We start from the raw sequence: 21012 nt of genomic DNA, 5'->3' as shown, positions 1-21012 counted from the left end.
GCCAGCGTTTGTAACACTGGCCCAGCAGGGTGTGTGCTTGTAACACTGGCCTTCCTTCCCTCAAGATTTTGCCATTTTGTTACACATATACTCCACTTGCCATCTTCAAAGCTATTGGTTTGAATCATCGCCCTATACAAGTGGCTCGTCTTTTGTTTTCCGGCCATAACAGAGTGACAATTTGCAAAGCTGGTGTGTGAAGGAACTCACACAGATGCAATAAGCAGGTAAAATAATAAATATGTACTAATTTTCCTCTGACTGTCCAACAACGTTGCAGTTTGTATTCACTTTGAGAGCAAAGTAGTAGTACTTATGCTATACCTGAAGGTAGATGCTTGTACTAAAGTTTATGCAGTTTGGCACTGTTGTGGGGCATGGTGAAAATACATACCTTAATACATACATTCTATATCACTTATTCTACTTGCACTTAATATCACATTTACAGTTCATTTTACAAGTTTTGCATAATAAATCTGTGGTAATGAAAAATACAGCAATGCCACCCAAAAAGGTTATTTTCTTCAGGTGCAAATCTGGTTTTCTTTTATTATTGTTATGCTGACTCAAGATACTTACAACAACTTCACATTTCAGGTTTGCACTTACATTGTCACTTAGAAACTACTCTCAAAGAAACACATCAATTGCACTTCATTCTCTGCTATTTACCATCTCCCACACACCTGTGCTAAGAATTTGTGCTCCAGGTGATACTCAAAGAAACACTATCTGGACAAAGTGGCACCTTGCACTCCTGGTATTCACAGTGCATTACCTTGCTTGTCTTTGCCCGATGTTTTGTTGTGGCACAGACGTGGCATCACCTGTAGACCACACATCCAACAAGTGATTGCTCCCTGTGCACAGGACAGTGACGTGCCAGGTACTGTGTGCCGACCAAGCAGTCTGCCATTGGTGTCTGATTCACAGTCCTCCCTGGACTGTGTTCTGAACATTCGCATATTTTGCAAAGAGCTCTCATGCAAATTCTCTCTTAAACTCGTATAGAGAGAAGCCCTTACCCACAGCCTTCCAGAAAAGTATGAATCTGTTCACAATGGTGATATCAAGAAAGTGCAGGAATGCCTTCTTGTACCACGTGCATGATTATGGAGACAGTCTCAGCGATCTGCATGTTGGACTTATCAATGACCCACATGTTGATGTAGTCACTGACGGAATCTGGCTTAAGCATGGGTTGCCCAGTCCTTAAGTCGGTCTTGTCTGTGTCCTGCATAATCCTCTGGTGAACCGAGGAAAGCATGTTCACCTTTCGCTTTTCATGCCAGTGAATGGCCAACATGTTACCACATTTCCGGGTTAACTATGCATCTTTCTGTCTTCACAGGGAAGGCTGGAAAATTTTTCCTAGTGGCACAGACAGTCCCACAGGCTCAAGTACCATGTTCAAGTAAGTAGGTCGTCAATGCCGGGGAGGTGTAATAATTATCCATATACAGGATGTGGTTTTTGCTGAAGTTTCTGTCCATCAGCATTTCACCACTACAGAAAAAAATAAATAAATAAATAAATAAATAACATGGGGATCATCACTGGGTATATCCACATCTATAACCAAGTATACTATTATATCTAGTGCATATCCAGGCTGGCAATCACACAGGACAAAGAACTTTAGAGTAAAATGGTGACGCTTAGAAGGCATATACAGTACTATATAAACGCTAGATGTTTCCTGAACAGAGCAAGCGACTCGTCGATAGTCACTTTCTGAAACGGCCAGAAAAGCCTAATGGATGACCCCTTCAGCTTGGTTGAGACGGGCCTAATCTTCCACAGCTTGTCATTGAGTGCAGGGCCATAATTACGGCCGATGTGGAGGAACTTCAGTATGGGTATGTAGCTGTCATGGGCCATATTATTCTCAAAGACAGGTGTGTGACTGATTACGTCCACTGACCAAAAATCGTGGATCACATGCTTTTTTATGTGGGCCATTGCCATAGTCAAAGCGAGTCACACATACATTTCCCCACCTCCCCTGGCTGCAACTTTTTCATTTTTGCACTCTCACTGAGACACCTCCAGCCAGCATACTAAGATAGTCTGGTGGATGTTGATCTCATGCACCAGGTACTGCATTATGGAAGTGGTAAAAATGGCTTGGAAAAATGACAGGATGTTCCTGCCTGCAGGTACTCCCACTGTGCACCTGCCCCTGTTGCGTCAAAGGCGAGAAGGCTGGCTGGAAACCTTCCCCTTCCTTCCACACGAAAGTGTCCAGCCAGCCTATGCCGGGCCTGCTTGGCCGTGATGGTGCTACCAGGCCGTCTTGCAGCACCACATTCATTCCCACGCCTACAGGCAGAGGGACGGCCATGGTCATGGCAACGGGAAAGGGGGGGAGGGGAAGGAGAGGTGGAGGTGGAGGTGGGGGAGGGCAAGAATGATGACTCATTTGAATCGGGGACTTCCTGACGCGATGCTGGCTGGTCAGGCTGAACACTCGGGGCCAAGGATGGCCGAATCCCCACATGTGAGGGGCCAGGCTCTGGGGATATGGCCCTTGAAATGCTTGGCTTTGGTGATGAGGGCTGGGACAGAGAAAGAATGACACACTTCATGGTCACGTGATGATGAGCCACGGCAGCAGCATTTATGTTGAATCTGACATCCATGTTCATCATTATCCCCCACTTTCAACTGCTCCTGACTTATAAGTCACATTGTCGGAGGTGAATGCATCGCTATCATAGGCACTCTCAGCCTTCTGAAACACTGTGAGAGTCGTTTCAGACTTTTCAAAGCGGGCAGGGGAGGTGGCACTTGAAACTTCACCCTCAACATGGTAACTTCCTCCTTTTTTCCAAGGAAGTTTTGCTATCACTTAAACTGGACGCAGTCATGTCCAAAGCACACCCTTTCGTTGTATCCTTCGACAGGAGTTTTGCATGGGTGGATGAGGCAAGGGGCCCACCTGAGGTGGGAATGGAATTGGACATGGAGGAATCAGAAGACATTGCTCCTCGCCCGGCCAAGTCACGAGACAGACTGAACAATGCTTGTGCGTGGACGGGGGAGTCTCTCCCAACCCTTTGGTTGCAAGATCAAACATGAGTCAGTTCAAACTATGGTGGGAATGAATTTGCGGCATATGCCAACAAGAGGCAGCATCTGTCCACCTGTATTGTAACGGCATATCACATCATCCAGCGGGTACGGGCTAAGGCAATAATTTATAGTACGGTGTGCAAATATTGTTCATTAATCTGATGGAAATCTGGAAACAGTATTTACTATTTTCATAAATTTGGACGGTGTGCAAAATGTAAACACACTGGTCTAGGTTCCCAGGAACACACGTGCCACAATTTTGGGTGAGTTGATGCTTGCTTAACTGTTATTATCTAACTAGGAACTATTAATTTTACTTGATCAAAAAAAATGTGGATTGGAAGGGAAACAGAAAATATGTTATAAATTAAACCTTGAGGTGTAAACCATGTTTGTTTTTAAATAATATATAATATCTCACTTCACTGTGTGGTTTATTTATGTACACCCGCGAACCAAAGTTTCGGTACCCCTCGATGGAAGGAAGTGGAAGTCAGGGTTAGAGAGAGGGCAGGTGAACGGACAACCGTGATTGGTACTTTGGAACTGAGCTACGAGGCGAATAGTAAGAAACCTAATGACACTGGATTCGAAACATTTCCATGCTATTCACCTGCAAAACATTATGCGTTTGTAACATACATACTGTAACATATAACATAGACTACTGTGTTATCATGGTGTCCTGTGATACTGACCCATCTGTTTCGGATCCTCATCACACAAACAAAGCACCGAGCCAGTTGTCATTATAACTGCAGTCATAATTTCTGTGAATGTTATCCCTGGATTGTCTAAGGCTATAATATAGAATGATTGTGAATTTAATGTTGATTCTCACAGTAGTTGTGCGGATGGTTATATATGTGGCAATTATTTCATGTGGACGACTAAACCACATTGTGATGGACAGCGGAGAGCATTCGCCAATAATTTACTATAACTAGATGAAATTAGATGCAAACAACACAAAATATTATGAGACAACGAAGACACAGCTGTGGTATCCTGCTCCGCCTTGTTATCAAGGCCTTAACTGGGGCTTACCTCATACGTGCATTATTTTCCTTCCGTCTCTGCCTCTTTTATTACTCTTACTTCCCGGTATCCTCATAGTGCGAGTCGTCATAATCCTTGGAGGGTTTCTTGTCGTCCGGTCCTATAACTCGCACTGTATTACATTATTCCTCGCATCATCACTCCCAGACAAACAACGTTAGCACAAGACTGCTGAATCTGTTAATACCATTATTGCCACTGCCGCTACTATTCCCCCTTTCCCCATTGTGTCTACTGCAATTCCCCTCACAGTACTACTACTGCTACTCCTATTACTACTCAACTATAAATCTGTATAATAATACATATGATTGTCCTTATGTCTGTGTATCTGTTAATCATATTGTCCCTGTCCCACCGTCGACAACTCGTCACTTACCCCGCACCGCTACCCCAGTTGCACCCCACCCCCCTCTCTCCCACCCGCCATGAGCTACTCCGAACCATTTTACCCCTCACCTCCTTCTTGGGCCACCAGGCCTGTTGTTCACCTTTTACCGGTGAATATACGTGGCATGCATTAATAAGAATAATTATAAAATTGACAGCAACAACATACATCTGCAGTATTCCGAACATTACATAATTATAAAAGTCGCAGACCCAAACGTGCCTATATTACGGAGCTCTGATATATTAACCACAGAACCGACCACAGACCGTTCCTATCATTGCCACTGGACCTTACCTGTAGCACTTCACCATAGTAATACAACCCACTGAAGTCCTTTGTGGGATCACTACACATGTTTGGGAAAAATAACAGTGCACAACATGCCTACAACCCATTAAAATACACCTGTGACGTTTCACTGACATCCAGTAAATTGCCTAGAAGTTAGCGGACAAACAAACACACGGCTGGACATAGACTGAGGCCGAATGTCTCGCATCGGTATATGACAACCTGCCAAAACTATTACGATCCTGCTTTGTAGGTGTTATCATAGTTATAGTAATAATAATAATAATAATAATAATAATAATAATCGTAGTAGTAGTAGTAGCAGCAGTAGTAGTAGTAGTAGTAGTAGTAGTAGTAGTAGTAATCACATGTTAATATCCATGATACAGAGGAGGACAAACACCATAATCTCCCTGACAAAACAAGTGAAAACAGCTGTGATATATAAAACCAACCAGTGCCATAATATCCTGTAATGGTAGGGTTATAGTAATACTAAATTGATGTTTGACCGCAACCTAACTTTCTGTCATGGCAAACAGATTCTGCATTGCGTCGACACATGCTATTCCAGTCTGTGTCCTTCTCAGTATCGTGCCTAATAACATGTGATTAATTATTATTATTATTATTATTATTATTATTATTACTGAGATGACACCTGCAATGCAGGATCACAAGAGTTTTGTCAGGTCGTTACATACCGATGCGAGACATTCCGTTTCTGTCTGTCTGTGTCCAGTCGTTTGTTTGTTTGTCCACTAACTTCTCCTAGGCTATTTGATGGATGTCAGTGAAACATCATATGCTTATTTTAGTGGTTTGTAGGCATGTTGTGCACTGTTATTTTTCCCAAACACGTGTAGCGATCTCACAGAGGACTACAGTGGGTTGTATTACCATGGTGAAGTGCTATAGGGAAGATGCAGTGGTAATGATAAGAACGGTCTGTGGTCGGTTTGTGGTTAATATATCAGTGCTCCGTAATATAAGCACGTTTGGGTCTGCAGTTATTAAGTGTAATGTTAGGAACACTACAGTACACATCTACGATGTTGTTATTATTATATTATTATCGCCTACCTTTAGAAGGCGGAGCGATCATGTTTTTAACTGCATCTGTGTGTGTGTGTGTGTGTGTGTGTGTGTGTGTGTGTGTGTGTTCCTATTATATCTCATGAACGGCTTGAGCTATCAACATGAAGCCTTCAGCGAATCAAGATATGGCCAAAATCTTGGAGGAGTTCGAAAATGGCAACTCGGGGTCAAAGTCAAGGTCACCAAACTAACTGGTAAAGGTCAACTAGTTTTTATTGCCTGCCTTTAGCACCATTAAATCTCATGAATGGCTTGAGCTATCAACATAAAACCTTCATGGTATCACAATATGGCCTAAATGTTGGACTTGGCAAACAGAATATTTTAAAGGGCGATTACCGTTTAGCTCTCAAATGCCTTCTTTTTTATTATTAATGCATGCCACGTATATTCACCGGTAAAGGGTGAACAACAGGCCTTCTGGCCCAAGGATGAGGTGAAGGGTAATGTGGTGTCGGAGTGGGGGAGGAGTAGAATCCATGGTGGGTGGGAACTGGAGTAGCGGTGCCGGGTCATTGACGAGTTGTCGACGGTGGGACAGGGACAATAATTATGATTAACAGATAGACAGACATAAGGACAATCATATTTATTATTATACAGATTTATAGTGGAGTAGTAATAGGAGCAGCAGTAGTAGTACTGTGAGGGTAATTAGACACAATAGGAAAAGGGGGATTACAGTAGTAGTGGCAGTGGCAATAATGGTATTAACAGATTCAGCAGTCTTGGGCTAACGTTGTTTGTCTGGGAGTGATGATGCGAGGAATAATGTAATACAGTACGGGTTATAGGACCGGACGACAAGAAACCCTCCAAGGATTATGACGACTCGCACTATGAGGATACCGGGAAGTAAGAGTAATAAAAGAGGCAGAGACGGAAGGAAAATAATGCACGTATGAGGTGAAGCCCCAGTTAAGGCCTTGATAACAAGGCGGAGCAGGATACCACAGCTGTGTCTTCGTTGTCTCATAATATTTTGTGTTGTTTGCATCTAATTTCATCTAGTTATAGTAAATTATTGGCGAATGCTCTCCGCTGTCCATCACAATGTGGTTTAGTCGTCCACATAAAATAATTGCCACATATATAACCATCCGCACAACTACTGTGAGAATCAACATTAAATTCACAATCATTCTATATTATAGCCTTAGACAATCCAGGGATAACATTCACAGAAATTATGACTGCAGTTATAATGACAAGTTGCAACTTATATACAACTGGCTCGGTGCTTTGTTTGTGTGATGAGGATCCGAAACAGATGGGTCAGTATCACAGGACACCATGATAACACAGTAGTCTATGTTATATGTTACAGTATGTATGTTACGAACGCATAATGTTTTGCAGGTGAATAGCATGGAAATGTTTCGAATCCAGTCTCACTAGGTTTCTCACTATTCGCCTCGTAGCTCAGTTCCAAAGTACCAATCACGGTTGTCCGTTCACCTGCCCTCTCTCTAACCCTGACTTCCACTTCCTTCCATCGAGGGGGTACCGAAACTTTGGTTCGTGGGTGTACATGTGCTGATTTCAATAAGGTTAGGTAGACTTGCTCCTCAGACGATCAACAGAACTTAAGCGTGGCCCTTGGGAAGGATTGAGTTTGACACCACTGACATAGAGATACATAGGACTCCACCAAATATATATACTGAATATGGTGGCACAAAAATTACATCTCACCAGAAACACCGTGGCAATGAGGTTATTTGCCACAATCCCACCAACCAAAAATGAATTCTACTGTTAACGATTACTCAGGTGTTCCTACTGAATCATCGTCTACTAAAGGTTCAACCGCACTGCCTCCTGAGTTTATGGGCAATGTGCCACTGAAAGTGAGTAGGCACTGTCCCAGCAAATCAAAGACTGGAACATTAAACAAACTGAAATCCATGAAGATCTACACTTACAATGTAAGAAGCCTCACGGAAGATTACAAATTTGATATCTTAATGACTGAATTAGAAAACATTAGTTGGGATATTATGGTCTGAGTGAGATCCACAGAAAAGAAGAAAAATTAATTCCACTCCCAGACAACAACCACCTACTTTACTCCAGAGGCAGGCAAAATGAAAGAGTTTGAAGTGTAGGATTTTTAATCAACAAAATATTGCAGAGAACATTGTTAAATTCAGCAGTTTATCTGACAGACTAGCATGGATTATAATTGTCCAAGGCAAAAGATACACCCTAAAAGTAATACAGGCATATGCACTGACTTCTCAAAGCTCACAGGATGGAAGAGAAACATTCTATGATGACATCTCCCAGATTAGGGATGAATAAAAGACCACATATATTATACTCATTGGAGACCTCAATGCAAAAGTTGGCAAATCGAAAAATGGGGGAGCATGTACAGGAAACTTTGGACTGGGAGAAAGGAATGGCAGAGATGAAATGGTAGTAAATTTTGCTGAAATGTATAACATGAGAATAATGAACATATTCTTTCACAAAAGAACAGTGACAAAATGGACCTGAAGAAGTCCTAATGGAGAAACAAAGAATGAAATTAAATTCTTTATAACAAATGAGAGTCTGAGTCTGGTGAATGCTGATGGTAGAGAGTAGAATCTTAGTCAGCTGCTGCTTGCAAATGATACTGCACTGGTGACTCATTTGGAGGAGAGACTGAGACTTCAGGAAGAGGAGTTTGGAAGGTTGTGTGAAGGGAGGAAATTGAGAGTCAGTGAGAATAAGAGTAAAAGTGATGAAGTGTACAAGGTTGGCAGATGGTAGGAGGATGAATGTAGTTTTACATGGTGATTGCTTGAGGTGATAGAGTGTTTTAAGCATGTATGGTCACATGTTGCTGTGGATGGAAGAATAGATATATACGTGAAGTTTAGAATGCATGAAGTAGAAAGGTCGCTGTTAGGAGTGAAAAAAGTGTCTAGATGTCGTTCTCTTAGAATGAATGTAAAGAGAAGGCTGTATAAGGGAGTAGTGTACCGACTGCGTTATATGGTTCTGAAACATGGAATATGGGAATACCAGAGAGAAAGAGATTGAATGTAATGGAGATGAGGTGTCAGGGGAATATGTATGGAGTGACACATATGGATCGAGTGAGAAATGATGAAGTGCGAAGAAGAACTGGAGTTATGCGAGAGATGGCTGATCTAGCTGAGCACAGAGTGCTGTGGTGGTTTGGGTATATGGAGAGAATGGATGAAGAGTGATTTGCTGTGAGAGGTGTAAGGCTGTAAAGAAGACTGCGAATAGAATGGATGGACAGTGTGGAGAGAGCGTTAGATGCGAGAGGGATGAATGGAGAGAAATCTGGTCTGATCAGCTGATCGGGTCATGTGCAAGGAAGGGGATGGATTCATTACAATATGACAGAGGCAAACCAGCTCTGCTGTCAAGCCCTGCTACGGATGTCACTGGATGGCACTGCGCAGTTGACCCTCATGTGGTGTGGTGCGGTGCGGTGAGGAGAGGTTCCTTCTCCCCTTAGAGGCTGAGATATGAGTAAATGTGTGTGTGTGGATGAGTGATATGATGGGTCTGTCGTCCTGTCTCGACCATCCTCTTAGGGTGAAAAAGCCTAGTTATATAGACAGATACATAAATAACAGTAATAAGATCACAAATGTCACAGTTATCAACAAAGTAAATATAGGAAATGATCATAGAATGGTGGAATGCACAGCCAGATTAAATTTCAGAGTTGAAAGAAGGAAACTAAAAGTAAAAAATATATATATCCCCAATGTAAGTAAGCGAAAACAAGGCAGCTTTTCAGTTAGAAATAACAAACAGATTTCAGGCTCTAAACTGTGCTGAGTGTGACATTGATGAGTAGAGGTTAACAAAAATGTTAAGAGAATCAGCGAAGGAAGTAGGGAAATCTAATACAACCAAAGCCAACAAGTATTCAAAAATGACCCTCGAGGAGACGAAAGCAAAAACAAAGATGAAGTAGACAGTGCGAAAATAATTAAGCTTATCAACAAGAGATAGAGAGAAGGAAAAAAAATCATGGCTCAAATCAAAGAAACCTTCAAAAAAGGAGAACGTCTGAAACAGGTCCGAAGTAGAATGGCACTAGTAAAGCAACAAATTCTATCACTGAAAGACAAAAACGGAGAAGTCATTCAAAGCAGAGATAGGATGTTGAAGAGAGATGAAGAATTTTTCGAAGACCTGTATGCATCAAAGATAAAGGTACCGATAGCTAACTTTTCAGTTAACACAAGGGAAGGCCCAAGAATAAGATGAAATAGTATCAGGTATACTGTCGGATGCAGGAGTGGGATAAAACAGGCTCATCCAATCATTTCCTTAGTATATAAAGCAGAAGAAAATTCCCAAAGTATGGTGTAATGCAACAGTTACATTGCTTATAAAAAAGGTGACTCAAAATATCTATGTAACTATGGACCCATTAGTTTATTACCAGTTATTTACAAACTCTTCACTAAAGTCCTTACCAGCCAAATAATAAATAATTTGGAAGAAAACCCACCTCTTGAACTGGCAGAATTCCGAAGCGGGTATTCGACTACTGATCATGTACACACATGGAATCAGCTAACTGAGAAAACTATAGTATATAATAAACCACTGTGCTTAGGTACTGTTGATTATGAAAAAACTTTTGACTCAGTGGATCGCATAGCAGTTATAAATTCATTGCAGGAACAATGAGTAAAGGAGAACATTGAAAAAATGCTGGAAAGATATATAGAGAGGGAACGCTACAGTAAAACTACACAGACTAAAAAAAACAAATCAGACTAAGAAGGGCATGCATCAAGGAGATACAGTTTCACCAAAGATATTTACAGCATGCCTAGAAAGTACTTTCAGAAAGTTAGACTGCGAGAACAAAGGAGTAAACTATCTATATATATCTATCTATCTGTATACCTAGGCTGCTTCCCCCAAGGAAAAGGAGGTAGCCGAGAAAGGACGACACACTCCCAATTTACTCATCTACTCAAAACACATTAATTGCATCTTAGCCCCAAAGGGGAGAAGGGACAGATCCTCACTGCACCACACCGCATGAGGGTCAACAGCGAAGTGCAATCAGAGACATCCGCAGAAGGGGCCGACAGCAGAGCTGGTTTACCCCTGCCACATCATAATGGACCCATCCCCTTACCCGCACCTGACCTGATCAGCTGATCAGACAAAATGCCGGAGAATATACCCTCAGGGCTGCATCATCATTTATTCATTCACAATTTCTCTCCATTAATTTCTATCACGCACTGCCACTCTACCATGCTCAACAGACATCCCTCTCGCATCCAACGCTCTCTTCACACTGTCCATCCATCCTATTCCTGGTCTTCCTCTCAGCTTTACACCTCTCACATCAGATCTAGTTATCTTTTTCATCAATCACTCATTATCCATTCTCTCCATATGCCCAAACCATCGCAACACCCTCTGCTCATCTCGATCAGCCTCTCCTGAACAACTCCAGTTCTCCTTCACACTTCATCATTTCTCACTCGATCCATACGTGTCACTCCACACATACTCCTCAGACACATCATCTCCATTACATTCAAGCTTTTCCTCTCTGCTACACTCATATTCCATGTTTCAGCCCAACGCAGTCGCTACCACAACACCCTCATACAGCCTTCTCTTTACATCCATCGTAAGCGAACGACTTTTTTCATTCCTTCTAGCACCTCTGCTTCATTCATTCTAAACTTCACTTCTGCATCTATTCTTCCATCCGCAGCAACATGTGACCCTAAATACTTAAAACACTCTACCTCCTCAAGCAAGTCACCATTCAGAACTATATTCATCCTCCTACCATCTACCAACATCATACACTTCATTACCTTATCTTATTCACATTTACTTTCAATTTCCTCCTTTCACACGCCCTTCCAAACTCCTCTACCAACTATCTCAATCTCTCCTCTGAATCAGCCACCAGTGTTGTATCATCTGCAAATAGCAGCTGCTTCAGATTCCACTCTCCACCATCAACATTCACCAGACTCAGACCTCCACCTAACACTCTTGCATTCACCTCCCTTACGACACCATCCAAATAAATTAAATATTAAACAACCATGGCGACATCACACATCCCTGCCGCACCCCCACTCTCACGGGAAGCCAATCATTCACAGTATTTGCCACTCTTACACACGCTCTACTATTTACATAAAAACTTTTCACTCCTTTTAGTAACCTACCATCAAGTCCATACAATCTTAAAACAGTCCACAAAGCCTCCCTATCAACTCTATTACAGTCTTTCTCTAAATCCATGAACGCCCAAAACACATCCTTACATTTTGCTAAATACTTCTCACACACCTGTCTCACAGCAAACACCTAATCCACGTATCCCCTCCCTCTCCTAAAGCCATATTGCTCATCATCAGTCGCTTCCTCTGTACCCTCTCTCTCTCTTAATTAACACTGTAACATACGCCTTACCTACAACACTCAACAGACTTATACCTCTAAACTAGTACAGTCATACTTGTCACCCTTACCTTTATACAACGGGACCACACAAGCACTTGCCCAGTCGATTGGCACCATACCTTGCACAAAGCACACATTCAACAATCTTACTAACCAGTCAAGAATAGTAACTCCACCACCTTTAAGACATTACACAGCACACCCATCCACACCTGCAACTTTCCCTGTTTTCATCTCCTTTACTGCCTCTTACACTTCCTCCACCGTGATAAAAGAATCATTTAACTCTCCCAACACATTTATTTCTTGCACCCTTCCATCTGCCACAATCTCAGGCTCCCTTTCATTCAAAATACACCGCCCATGTCTTTCTTACTGCATCCATCTCAGTTAACATCCTTCCATCCTCTGCTTTTACTCGCTCTTCCTTCCCAGACTCTCCCTTTCACACCCTTGTCACCTCCTTCTAAAACATTTTCTTATTCTGTTGAAATTTCTCAGTCAACCGCCTACCCCACCTCTCATCTGCTGCCACTTTAGCATCACGCACAGCCCTTCTCGTCCTATTCCTGTTTTCCTTATACCTCTCATATGACACATCATCCTTCCTCTGCAACCACACTTCATATGCACGTCTCTCTTCATCCACAGCCATACTTGCTTCCTCGCACCACCATTCATTTCCCTTCTTAGACCACCACCCACTCGTCTCACACCATACAACTCTTCCGTATGCCCCACCACAGCACTCTTAACCCGCCCCGTCCCGACCACTTTTTGACCACTGGTACCCCCCAATCCCGACCATTTTTCGACCCTTTTTTTTTTTTGCTAAAACTTTCGCTTTTGGTGAGAAACATCGAAAATTCATAGAGAAATCGCTCACCTGAGGTTTAAAATACTCATTACAGGTAGGAGAGCCTCCTTACCTTACTGGGTTTTCTATCAGGCTGGCACCAAAGAAAACGAGTTCTATGGGAGGATAACTATTTCACACCACTCATAAACGGCATTTATTTATTTACTGTTACGAATTTATATGTAGTACAAGAGTATATTGCTTTTCAAGCAGTAATATAGGCATTATAAGCATTGTTTCACTCACTAATACCTGACCTTTTTTGCCACATTACCTGATCATCATTTCTAACTGTTTCTTCCTCTAATGCTATGTAAAGTTTGTCCTCCACATTGTCATTGATTGGGGAATCACTCTGGCCCTGAATTTCGTACCGTGGCATGACATGGCTATACTGGCCAGGTCACTGATAACAGGTGAATTGCTGAGAAAAAGGGCATGCAGGGGGAGGAGGTCATGCTGGGTAAGGAATTGTCTCTGCCTGGCATCTTGTTGAGGAAGGTGTTCCGTGTATACGTACTCAAAAATGACTCGCGAAAATTGAAAATTGTGGAACTTATGAACCTTGCAATTGCAGGACGTTGAAGTACGTCCTCGGGATTAGCTGTGACAAAACGTGAGGACGTGGAAGTACGTCCTCGGGATTAGCTGTGACAAAACGTGAGGACGTGGAAGTACGTCCTCGGAGACGGCGCGGGTTAAACAACTGACATTCCTCCTCAACACTGCCATTCTCCTGATATTTCACGGCGTTCCACTCATCTTTCAGTTTCTCCTGAAACTCTGTCATTTTCTCTCTTTTATCCAAGTCACTCGCTTTAAAAACCTCCCTGCCACACCTACCTCTCCTAGCTCTCACCCATCTGTTACCTACTCTGTGTAGATCGAGAAAACCTAAATCATTTAAGATTTGCAGATGACATTTTCCTAATCTCAGAAACAGCAGAGACGTTGCAAAAAAATGTTAAATGTCCTTATCAGAGAAGGTTTTAAAGTAGCGCTAAAGATGAACCGGAGTAAAACTAAAGTATAATCCAAATACACCAAGGAGCCTCATCAAAATAAGCAAAGAAATTCTTGGGGAAGTAGAGAAGTACAGTTACTGGGGGAAATACTATACCTAACGAAAGGCCATGATAGCGACAAAAAATACTCATTGCAACTGAATGGAAAGCTTTCGGTAAACACAGAGACATAATGAAACGTAGCCTGCCATTACGTATGAAACGAATAGTATGAAATGAATACGTAATCCCACGTATGACATACGGCTGTGAGACCTGGAAACTGACAAAATTGGTGGAATATCAACTAATGCGTTCACAAAGAGCAGTGGAAAGACACTATTCGAAATATCTTTAAGAGACAGGAAAAGATCAACGTGGATGAGAGGGCAGAATAAAGTCAATGACATTATAGAATTTATAAAGGAACAGAAATGGAGATCTGCAGGTCATGTGGTAAGATTAAGGGATAACCAATAGAGCAATAGACTGAATGACTGAACTCCAAGGGATTGTAAGCGTAGCAGAAAAAGGTCGACAGATGGTGTGGACGATGACACAGAGAACTTTTATGTATCTGGCCGGAATCGTGCTAGGTCTGTTCGCTCTGCTAAAAACAATTTCATTCTTGCTAAATACTCTCAACTCTCCAACTTGACTTCTTCCTGCTCCTTCTGGAACCTTGCCAAAAACCTTTCTAACAACTTTGCCTCATCATCCCTTCCCTCCTCTTTCTACTCTGAAGGCTCTGTACCTATTTCTTCTATTGATAAAGCAGATCTCTTTGCTCAGACTTTCTCCTTCAGTTCTACCTTAGACGATCCCGGTGCTGTTCCTCCATCATTTCCCCCCTCTGACTTTCTCATGGCTGACATTAAAATTTCTTCAGCTGGTGTATTCTCCGCCATAACTGGCCTCAATACTAACAAGGCATATGGGCCTGATGGGGGTCCCTCCTGTTGTCCTCAAGCACTGTGCTTCTGTGCTTACACCCTGCCTAGGTAAACTCTTTCACCTTTGCCTATCAATTTGTACCTTTCCTTCTTGCTAGAAGTTTGCTCTCATTCAGTCAGTCCCAAAGAAGGGTGACCACTCCCAACCCTCTAACTATCGCCCAGTTGCTTTAACATCCTGAGTCTCAAAGGTTTTCATGTCTATTCGTAAGAGAAAAATTTTAAGGCATCTTTCTTATCACAAACTTCTTTCTGATCGTTAGTATGGGTTCTGTCAAGGACGCTCAACTGGTGATCTTCTCACCTACCTTTCAGACTCCTGGTCATCCTCCTTTCGGGACTATGTGAACGCTTTGTCATTGCACTTGACATCTTAAAGGCTTTCGGTCGAGACTGGCATAGATCTTTAATATCCAAACTACCCTCTTACGGTTTATATCCCTCTGTCCGTGCCTTCATGTATAGATTCCTTTCTGGTCGTTCTATAGCTGCTGTTGTAGACGGCCACCGTTCTTCTCCTAGATCTATCAACATTGGTGTTCTCCAGGGTTCTGTCCTATTACCAACTCTCTTCCTTTTATTCATCAATGACCTTCTAAGCCGTATATGTAACCCTGTCCACTCATACGCTGGTGATATCACACTTCACCTTTCCATTGGTTGCTGCAACGTCCATCTCAGCAATTACCTCAGTAATCAAGGGATGAGGCTTTGGCACAACAAATGTCTAGCTTGGCTCGTATCTCTGACTGAGGTAAAAATAATCTTATTTTTAATGCATCAAAGACTCAGTTCTTGCATCTATTAACCCGACAAAATCTTCCACAGGAGTACCCATTAATGTTTAATAATATCCAGCTCAATCCTGCATCATCCTTGAACATGCCTGGCGTTTCATTCTCTAGGGACTTATCTTGGAAAGGCCATATTACATCTCTTGTAAAATCTGCTTCCAAGGGATTAGGTGTGCTAAGCTGACGCCGTACCTTCTTTACCCCTGGACAACTGCTGACTTTATACACGGGTTTTATTCGCCCCTGTGTAGAGTACAACTCTCATGTGGGGAGGCTCCTCACATACAGCTCTTCTCAATAGGGTGAAGTCAAAGGCTTCTTGTTTCATCAACTCTCTTCCTCTTACTGGCTCCCGTCAAACTTCTGTCTCTTCGCCGCGCTGTTGCATCGTTATCTCTTTTCTATCGCTACTTCAATGGTCACTGCTCCTCAGAACTCTGTGTTTGCATCCCTCCACCTTTACGGCGGGTGCGTGGCACCCTTCTAGCAACAAACTCTCATCCCCTTTCTGTCCAGATCTCTAATGCAAGAGTTAACCATTACTCCCAGTCCTTCATTTATGCAACATGTCAGTTCAGGAACTGTCTCCCTCAGTCTGTATTTTCTACTTCCTATGATCTCCAATCTTTCAAACGCAGTGTGTCCAGGAATCTCGAAATGAACGAACCTTAATTTGGCTCCTATTTGTATTTTTTTTTTTTTCTTGCGAGGAACGGTTTGCGGGCTCTTAGCCTTTGGTTCCTTCTTTCTTGCATAAAAAAAAAAAACGTGGCATAAGTTTGCTCAGTCAAAGATTTCATGAGAAAGGCTGGAGAAGGCCTTTGTTCCTTTAGTTGACTTGCACTGGCTGATGATAATATACTGTATATATATATATATATATATATATATATATATATATATATATATAGGAAGAGGATCACCAGGCAGAACACAAACATCGTGGCAAAGTTAGGCTCTATTTGCTGACGTTTCGGAAAATACTTATTCCATCTTCTGAGCAAAATCTACAATCGAAAAATATACACAGTTAAGATTTTTATATGTTATAACGATCAAAACAAGACTAAAAACATGAAGGTACAAAAACGAAGTCCATTAACATACCGTGTTCGTAAATCAATAAGTAATAAAACCTAAAATGAATGAGGTAGGAGTAAGAAAGCAAAACGTATCTGTAAAATAGTACGAGCAGTACAGTAAAAAAAAAAAAAAAAAAAAAAAAAACTTACCTAGTGTGGAAAACAAAACAGTTCACAGGAAGCCATGCCACTAATCTATCTATCTATCTATTGCCAGACGCCTCAATCCAGTATGGGGTGGCCACATACAAATCGCCTCCACGTCGCCCTATCCCTCGCCATTTCATTGCTCTGCTCCCAACTCACACCCCTCTCTCTCATATACCTCTCCACCCCATCCCTCCACCTCATCCTCGGCCTCCCCCTCCCTCTCCCCCCCTCCACCTCACTCACATACAATCTCCTCGTCAGTCTCTCACCCTCCATCCTCTCCACATGGCCAAACGACCTCAGTGTGTTCCTCCTAATGCTTCCTATCTCATCCACATCCACACCACAACGCTCCTTTATATCCTCATTTGTCAGCCTGTCTCTCAATGTGACTCCACAGGCTCCTCTTAAATAACTCATTTCCACTGCTCTCACTCTTGACTTGTGTCCTTCCAACAAAGTCCGAGCTTCACTTCCATACGTTAGAGTTGGTATCACAATACTGTCATGTAGTAACTTTATTACTTCCATGCTCACTTCCTTGTTTCTTATCACTGCCTTCAAGGAACCAGCAACCTTTCTTTCTTGTTGTACCCGTTCAAGCACTTCACCCTCCAAACTTCCATCCTTACTCATCACACTACCCAGGTACTTAAACGTACTCACATTTTCCATTTCCTCACCATCCAACCTCACTGTACATTTACTGACTTCACCTCTCTCAAAGACCATCACCTTACTCTTCCCTACATTCACTTTTAGATTCCATTTCTTATACACTCTCCCAAGTTCATCCACCAAGCCTTGCAACTCCCCTTCGTCTTCACTCAACAACACAGTATCATCTGCAAACAACAGTACAGGGAGTTTCCAAACACTACCCTCTCTAACCAGGGCCACTTCAACATCCACTGCCCTACCTTGTACCATTTTTATTACCCCATCCATGTATAGATTGAACAACCATGGAGACATGACACATCCCTGTTTCAACCCAACCTTCAAAGAGAAAAAAATCACTCAGTTCACCATCCACTCGCACTGCAGCCTTAGCACGATCATACATACTGTTCATAGCATTCAGCTAATTCCCATCTACTCCATATCTTCTTATTACTTTCCACAATCCTTGTCTATCCACCCTGTCATATGTTTTCCCCAAATCCATGAAAGCCGAATACAACTTCTTTTCTTTCTCTAGAAACTTTTCCACTAAAGATCTAAGAATGAATATCTGATCTACACAACCTCTCCCTTCCTAAAGCCTCCCTGTTCTTCTCCAACTAATTCATCTATTCTTTCCCTAACTCTGTCAATAAGCATCCTACCATACACTTTTCCTATTACACTAAGAAGACAAATGCCCCTATGATTACCACACACTTCTTTTTCCCTTTTTCCTTTGTACAAGGGAATAATTATACCTGACTTCCAATCCTCCGGGACTCTACCTTCCTTCCAGGCCAATCTGCACATCTTCCACATCCATTCTACTACTATTTCTCCTCCATGCTTCAGCATTTCACCACACACTCCATTAATTCCTGGGGCTTTCCCCAATTTGACTTTCTTCATTGCTTCCACAGCTTCTGTCCTACTGATTTCTTCCTGTCTTCTCACTTCCCTCCTTCTCCCAGCCATTCCCCAACCACTTATACTCGCATTCCTTCCATCCTCTATGTTCAACAGTTCCTTAAAGTGTTCTCTCCATCTGCTCACTTTTTCTCCCTTCTCCATTAGTAATCTACCATTTTTATCTTTGAGTCCCCTGCTAACTTCAATGTCACCCTGTCTTACTCTCTTCACCTCTTTCCAGAACATTTTCTTACAGTCCCTCCACTTTGCACTCAAATTCCTTCCAAATTCCTCATCCACTCTCTTCTTACTCTCTCATACTAATCTTTTCACCTCTCTCTTCCTTTCTACATATAACTCTCTCTTCCGCCTCCCAACTTCTTCCACGCGCCTATCCATTCATTGTATGCTTTCTTCTTTTGTGCCACAGCCTGTCTCACCTCTTCATTCCATCACGCTGTTCCTTGCACCTCCCTTCATCTTCTCTTCACCCCACACACCACAACACATGCTGCACATATTTCTTCTGTAAATATCCTGCACACAGCTTCCACGTCCCCCATCTGCTCCAATTCATATTTACCCAATCGTTCTGCTACTTCTCTCTTATATTCTGCCATTTTCTCATCCTCTTGTAACTTTTCCACTCTCCTTGCAACTACTCCCTTCTTCCCGTCCTTCCCTTCTTCTATTTCTCATGTTGCTTGGAATCTTGATACAATGGCCACCACCAAGTAGTGGTCAGAAAGTCAACACCCCCAACCCTCTATAAGCTCTTGCATCCATTACACATCTTCGCATCCTTTCATCCACACACACATAATCAAACATTGCCTTCCTTTCATTCAGTTCACCACCCACTCTTCTCATCACTAATCGAAGGGGTTAAGACGATATTGGTACAAAGCTTCCATAATGGGCATAATGGGAAGGTCCGAGTCATTGCTGCTACTACCAAGAACTGTGAAGTGGGAATGAGAGAAAGGATGGTCGTGTTGTTGTGAGTGGTCCCGTATTGCTGAGTGTGGTGGATTGGTGATTAACTGGCCTGTTCGAACTGAACGACCGAAATGTTTATGGATTCGTGTCTTTAAGTGTCTTTTTGTTTTACCTACATATGCCGCCCTACAGCTGGCACATGTCAAGAGGTAAACAATGGATGCTTGTAAGCGTGAGGGAATAGTGTCTTTTACCTTGAAAAAACTCTGGATTGTTTTTTGGGTTTTAAACACAACTCTAAGTGACACTTGGGGGAAGTGTTCAGCTACAAGTTTTTTAAGTTTGTTCCTCAGTGTGAAGCTAAGGGGTCCCGTGTATGTTATGGGAAAGTATATAATCTTTTTCTGAATAGTAATGACTTGGACCTTTGAAACGTAAAGAATTTATTAAGAGGCTTCTTACCAATGTACGTTTTGGTGAATCTTTTGAGGAAACCATTTTTAAACAACAAATCTTTAAGAAAATTAAGTTCCTTATCAAGGTGAAAATAATTCACGCACAAGTCATAAGCTCTATGGGTGAGAGTACTGACTAGATTACGTTTATAGGTCAATGGGAGGAATGAGGAAAATTTCATGCATAATCCAGTGAAGGTTGGCTTCCTATATAAGGTAGTTTCAAAACTATTGTCCCTACGGAGAATATTTATATCTAAAAATGCTAAGCTGTTATTACTTTCTAGGTCACAGGTGAACTTGATGTTGCCATGCTGAGAATTCAAATAACTAAGAAACAACGGGACATGATCAGTAGATCTAAAAACCAAAAAGGTGTGATCAACATAACGACGATAAAACAAGGGTTTAAAACCAGTAGGACACTCAGCCAGCCATCGCTCTTCGTGGTAGCACAGGAAAGCATTGGCTAGTGTCGGTCCTAAAGGTGATCCCATGGCAACCCCATCACATTGTTTATATGCTTTATTGTCAAATAAAAGTATGTTATCCTTAGTTGCCAGTTCCAGAAGTTTCTTAAACTGAGTAGAATCACATCGATTACTGTTATGAGTACTGGAGAATAAACGATCTAAACAAATGTCGATAGTTTCAGCAACAGGAGAGAGACTTGATATTGAAACGGGCCATAACAGTCACCGAAGGATTTATTTATCAGCTCTTTAGTAAAACTAAAAGAATCCTTCACAGTATACTCATTGGTGATAATGGGTGATAGCAATGGGACAAGGAATTTTGATAAGGAGTAATTACACGTACCAATGGCAGAGAGGATGGGACGTA

The sequence above is a fragment of the Coenobita brevimanus genome, chromosome 31 (genome assembly GCF_032717465.1).
Source record: "Coenobita brevimanus isolate Jiangsu-jjx chromosome 31, ASM3271746v2, whole genome shotgun sequence".
Classification (NCBI taxonomy): Eukaryota; Metazoa; Arthropoda; class Malacostraca; order Decapoda; family Coenobitidae; genus Coenobita; species Coenobita brevimanus.
Note: the sequence above shows the minus strand (reverse complement) of the source record.